This window comes from Arvicanthis niloticus, chromosome 1 (genome assembly GCF_011762505.2).
Source record: "Arvicanthis niloticus isolate mArvNil1 chromosome 1, mArvNil1.pat.X, whole genome shotgun sequence".
NCBI lineage: Eukaryota > Metazoa > Chordata > Mammalia > Rodentia > Muridae > Arvicanthis > Arvicanthis niloticus.
The window spans coordinates 16885286-16891285 of record NC_047658.1 but is presented as its reverse complement, the minus strand read 5'-3'; the positions used below and the strand labels follow the sequence as shown (position 1 = coordinate 16891285).

Sequence of the window (6000 nt, the reverse complement as noted above, 5' to 3'; positions counted from 1 at the left end):
ACCTTAGCCAGACTAACCAGAGAGCACAGAGACACTATCCAAATTAACAAAATTAGCAATGAAAAGGGAGACATAACAACAGAAAGTGATGAAATTCAAAAAAAATCATTAGATCCTATTACAAAAGCCTATATTCAAGGAAACTAGAAAACCTGGATGAAATAGATGAATGTCTAGACAGATACCAGGTACCAAAATTAAATCAGGATCAGATAAACCATTTAAACAGCTCCATAACCCAAACAAAAATAAATGCAGTCATTAAGAATCTTCCAACCAAACGGAGCCCAAGACCAGATAGTTTTAGTGCAGAATTCTATCAGACTTTCCAAAAAAATCTAATACCAATTCTCTTCAAACTATTCCACAAAATGGAAACAGAAGGAACACTATGCAATTCTTTCTATGAAGCCACAGTGACTACTAACACCTAAACCACAGAAAGACACTACAAAGAAAGAGAACTACAGGCAGTTTTCCTTATGAATATTGATGCAAAAATACTCGATAAAATCCTTGCAAACCAAATCTAAGAAGTTTTAAAAATGACCATCCAACATGATCAAGTAGGTTTCATCTCAAGGATGCAGTAATGGCTCAATGTATGGAAATCTATCAATATAATCCAATGTATAAACAAATTCAAAGAAAAAAGAAACACATGATCATCTCATTAGATGCAGAAAAAAGACTTGGACAAAATACAACACCCATTCCTGTTGAAAGTATTGGAGATAACAGAATTTCAAGGTACATATCTAAATATAATAAAAGCAATATATACCAAACTAAATGGGGAGACACTGCAAGCAATCCCATTAAAATCAGGGACTGGTCAAGCTGCCCACTTTCTCCCTACCTATTTTATATAGTACTCAAAGTTTTAGCAATAGCAATTAGACAACAAAAAGAGATCAAAGGGAAACAAAATGGTAAGGAAGAAGTCCAGAGATCACTATTGCAGATGATAGTATACATAAGTGACCCCCAAAATTCTACCAGAGAGCTCCTACAGCTGATAAACAACTTCATCAAAGGTGACTGAATATAAAATTAACTCAAACTAATCAGTAGCCTTCCTCTACTCAAAGGATAAAAGGGATGAAAAAAAATTAGGGAAAAAACACTCTTCACAATAGTCACAAATGATATAAAATACATTGGTGTGACTCTAACCAATCAAGTGAAAGATATATATGACAAGAACTTCAAGCCTTTGAAGAAAGAAATCCAAGAATATCTCAGAAGACAGAACGATATCCCATGCTCATGGATTGGCAGGATTAATATAGTAAAATTTGCCATCTTGCCAAAAGTAATTTACGGATTCAATGTAATCCCCCATGAAAATTCCAACTCAATTCTTCATAGACTCAGAAAGAGAAATTCTCAAATTCATCTGGAAAAACAAAAAAACCTAGGAAAACTATTCTCAATAATAAATAAGTAAATAAATAAATAAATAAATAAATAAATAAATAGATGCTTTGTGGGAATTACCATTCCAGAACTCAAGGTATACTATAGAGCAATAGTGATAAAAACTTCATGGTTCTGGTATAAAAACAGGCAAGTACATCAATGGAATAGAATTAAAGACCCAGAATTGAACCCACACATTTATGGTCACTTGATCTTTGACAAAGAAGGTAAAACAATTCAGTGGAAGAAAGACAGCATTTTCAACAAATGATGCTGGTTCAACTGCTGGTCTGCATATAGAAGACTCCAAACTGATCCACATCTATTTCCTTGCACAAAGCTCAAGTCCAAGTGGATCAAGGACCTTTGCATAAAACCAGATACACAGAATCTAATAAAAGAGAAAATGGGAAGAGCCTCAAATTCTTAGGCACAGGAAAAAAACTTCCTGAAAAATGCACCAATGGCTTATCCCTCAAGAGCAACAATCGACAAATGGGATCTCATAAAACTGAAAAGCTTCCACAAAGTAAGGGATCCTATCAATAGAAGAAAATGGCAACCCACAGATTGGGAAGATATTTACCAACCCTACATCTGATAGAGGTCTAATATCCAAAATTTATAAAGAACTCAGGAAGGCAGAATTCAGAGAACTAAATAACCCTATTAAAAAGTGGAGCACAGACATAAATAGAGAATTCTCAACTGAAGAATCTTGAAAGGTTCAGAAGCACTTAAAGAAGTGTTCAACATCCTTAGTCATCAAGGAAATGCAAATCAACACAACCCTGAGATTCCACTTCTCACAGTCAGAATGGCTAAGATAAAAAACACAGGTGACAGCAGATGTTGGCAAGGATGTAGAGAAAGAGGAAAACTTTTTTGTTGGTGGTGGGATTGCAAGCTGGCATGACCTCTCTGAAAAGTAGTCTGGTGAGTTCTCAGAAAATTGGGCAAAGTATTACCTGCAAACCAAGCTATACCACTTTTTGGCATCTACCCAAAAGATGCTCCAACATATAACATGGACACATGCTCCACTGTGTTCATAGCAGCCTTATTTACAATAGCCACAATCTGGAACAACCCAGATGTCCCTCAACAGAAGAATGGATACAGAAAATGTGGTTCATATACACAATGGGGTACTACATAGTGATTAAAAATAGTGACTTTATGAAATTCAGAGGCAAATAGATGGAACTAGAAAATATCATGCTAAGTGAGGTAACCCAGATATAAAAGAGCTCTCATGGTATGTACTCACTAATAAGTGGATAATAATCCAAAAGATCACAATGCATATTTGATACATAATGTCTACAGACACCAAACCCAACACTGCTGAGGTGGTCAGAGGTGCTTGAGGACAGGAACCATGTGTAGTAGTTTCTGGTGAGTTTCGGTTAGCAACTGACCAAGGCAGAGCCAGATGATTGGAGCCATCCAGCAGGCTGAACTCAGGGAACCTGGTGGGGGAGCTGGCAGAAGGACTGGAGGAGCAGAGCAGATCACAACCCCATTGGAAGAACAATATAGGCTGGCCTAAACTCCCAGTTCTTCTAGAGACTAGAACACCAACTAAGGAAGGTACCTAAAGGGATTCTTGGCTCCAGATACTTATGTAGCAGAGGATGGCCTTGCCTGACAGTAATAAAAGTGGAGGCTCTTGGTCCCTAGGAGGTTTGATGCCCCCAGAGAAGGGGCATGCTGGAAGGATGGAGCAGGAGAGTATAGGTGGGTAGGGGTGCACTGTAATACAGGCAAAAGGGAGGGGGCAGAGCAGATGTGGGAAGGAGAGGTGGATGAGGGAAAACCTGGAAGTGGGATATCATGGGACATGAGTAGGTGGAGGGGTAACCAGGAAATGGTAGAGTACTTGAGATGTAAACGAATGGAATGATTAATAAAAATTAAAAATAGAAAAGCAACAAAAAGCCAAATAAATCAATCACATGAATTTTTAAAATAATAGAAGTATAAAATGAATCCAACATGGTTGACATGGTGACACACCATCCAAAGCAGCACTTTCATGCAGAGGAGAGTACTTTTTATCCATCAGTTTATGCCACACTTGTATAATTATGAGACAACAAGGGCACATTGAAACTATGTTACAAAAAACATATATTGAATCCAAAACATAAGATAAAACTGACAGTTTCAGTACAAAGAGAGTTGAATACAATTAGATGTAGAAATCATGAATGGACAAAAGTACATCATATTATACCTGAATAAGACATTTAGCAGGCTATGGCACTGGTTAAACCATAATATTTAATTTACTATTATAGATAAATTTTAATTTGTAAGTAAATTTAAATAAATATTCCTTCTTGAATGTTTCTTGTGCCTGATTCCACAACTGGAGTTTTTTTCTGGCCTTAACAAAATAATGTAGCACTTGGGGGCAAAAATCAATCCAAGCAGTGCTATACTGGAAGCCAAGATGGAGAACACTTCCATAGCCACCATGACCTTCCCCTTTGTGCTATGGTAGATGGGGAGGAAAGTGATCCAAACACAGAAGAATACCTGCATGCTGAATGACAGGAACTTGGCCTCATTGAATGTGTCAGGCAGATTCCTGGACAAGAAGGCCATGGTGTAGCTCCCAAGTGCTAAGGAGCAGAGGTAGCCCAGGACAGTGTGGAAGGCAACTGTGGAACCCATGTTGCACACAATGATGATGTGACCATGCTCAGCATGAGTATCTTGATCAATGAAGGGTGGAGAGGTAAGCAGCCAGATTCCACAGATAATAAGTTGGATCAGTGTGCAGATGGGAATGATGAAATTAGGGGCTCTTGATACCATTAACCACCTCACCATTCTAGCTGGAACGGTGGCCTTGAATGCAATAACCACTGTAATAGCTTTGGCCAACACCGTGGAGAGAGCCACAGTGAACAAAATTCCAAATGCTGTCTGCTGCAAGATACAGGTAGCTGTGTTGGGCTGGCCAATGAAGAGCAAGGAACTGAGGAAACAGATGAAGAGGGTCAATAGCAGGGTGTAGCTGAGAGCTCTGTTATTGGCCTTGACAATGGGTGTGTCTCTGTGCTTCACAAAGACTACAAGAACCACAGCTGTGAGTACAGAGAAGGCCAGTGCTGTGATGGTGAGTGCCATCCCCAAAGGCTCTTCATAGGCCAAAAAGTTCACAGATTTCTTGAGGCAGTGATTCTTCTCTGAGTTGGCATAGTGACTTTCTGGACACTTCACACAATGATCCATATCTGTTCAGAAATGAAAGTGACTGAATAAATACTCATGTGTCACCTTCCCCCTAATATATTAATATATCCTCAGCTCATTGAAGTGCTTCCTGAGTCACCTTCCTTTATTATTTCAGAAAGACATTTTTTAAGGACTCTGAATCATTTCAAATCTATGCAGTGCTTTTTGCCTATAGTTACATAAATTCAAAAAGTTCAATGCCTTTTCTCTGTGTTTGTATACTTTGCCTCAATCTGTGAATTTTTACATCTATTTTATGAGTCATGACATTTCAGAACAATACTGTATAAATGCAATTTGATTCTGACATCATCTTATGAAAGATGTCTAATTGTGGATATATATTTTGTACAATACTGACATTATTGTTTGAAATTCATTTTTTAAATGGTGTTCTCTGATTTGGGACCCACATGTACTCATTTTCATAAACTCCTTGGGTACTCTAATTTGGTTAACAGTCTGTATTATTTCAAACTAATAAATGCCATTACATTCTTGAAGCTTAAATCCTTCACTAGCATTATGTTGTTACATTTAGCTATGGCATTTGTTAAAACATAGAGAAGGAACTGTTACTAAGTATTTAAAAATAGGTTTTGAATACTCTGCTCCTAAACATTTATGAGTTTTACCTTGAATTAAAAAGCATGCTCCTAAGTTTATAGGGTCATATTTCTTTCTTTGTTTTTTTAAGAGGAAGAAATTACACAATTAGGAAAGGATTTTATTGTATTGTTAGTCATTATTCCTGGATGAACTAAGTGGTGCAGTGTGGGACTGTTCACAGTGTAACAAAGGCCAGCCATTTGCTGTCATTAGGCCAACAACCCTTTTAACTCCTTGCAGGAGAAAATACCACCATCTCAGGGATCCACAATTCAACCTCTGGCTTAGTTCCTCCCTGGTGGACCTGGTTAAATCAGCTCTTCAGAGGTAACTGTATGTAGTTTGAGGGAAAACACAGGATCAAATTAGCATCCCTAATATCCTTGTTTGGGCCTCCTCCTGGGAGCAATTTGGCTTGTCACAGATTCTGGGACGAAGCCAAGACACAGCTGCAGCCACAGCTGCTAGGGACAGGCCTGGGTCCTGGGCCCCAAAGTGAACTCACCTTCATCTCTGCTCTATTGACTTCATAGTCAAAGGCCTTGGACAAGAGCCCAGGCAGTGTGAGGGTCCACAAGATAAGGGGGTGAGGGGTAGGGCTGCATTTCAGACCTAGCTCTGCCTCCAGAAGCCAGAGGAAGGCTGTGAGCAATGAAACTTAAAAAACAAAACAAAACAAACAAACAAAAAAACCAGAAAACAGAAGAAAAAAAATGTGTG

The 6000-nt window shown here is 38.4% G+C and overlaps 1 pseudogene; it reads right to left on the bottom strand.

The window, feature by feature from the left end:
• Window positions 1-3732: 3732 nt before the first annotated feature.
• The window catches only part of LOC117716552 (vomeronasal type-2 receptor 116-like), a 36383-nt pseudogene continuing 34115 nt past the window's right edge, over window positions 3733-6000 (bottom strand).